We start from the raw sequence: 529 nt of genomic DNA, 5'->3' as shown, positions 1-529 counted from the left end.
AAGCTGCTGACATCTTGGTGCTCATCTTGATCCAAATCAGGTGGCTTAAATCTTTTGTTTCCCACATTCTTTTCAGTTTTTCTTATGCGCATCATGACTGCTCTAAAATCTGTATTTGGCTCTTTTGACAAAGACAAGCGAATCATATCTGTGTGATCTTGGATAAGAGAATCCTTGAGAATAAAAACACTTATCTTATGATTGTTGGATATGAGCACAAGTGTTGCATCAGGTGGTTCATCTTTGAGCATTGAGGAAGCTTTGACTATTTTTCCATGCTCCAAGTTTACTGATTTAACTTGTAAGAACACAAGATCTCCTACATCAAAAGGAAATAGTTTAGGCAAATAGTAAAAGACCAAACAGATATTCATATAATTGTTATCAAAATAGAGTTTTAGAATGGAGCATCCTTCGGTGATCATAGTTGGTTTTCTGAAATATTTCCAGCTTCTAACTCCAAAATGATAAATCATTTGTTGGCATATATCTGGTGGTTTCTCCTTGATTTGAACAGAACATCTTTCTT

The sequence above is a fragment of the Camelina sativa genome, unplaced genomic scaffold (assembly GCF_000633955.1).
Source record: "Camelina sativa cultivar DH55 unplaced genomic scaffold, Cs unpScaffold00480, whole genome shotgun sequence".
Classification (NCBI taxonomy): domain Eukaryota; kingdom Viridiplantae; phylum Streptophyta; class Magnoliopsida; order Brassicales; family Brassicaceae; genus Camelina; species Camelina sativa.
This window is presented reverse-complemented; position numbering follows the sequence as displayed.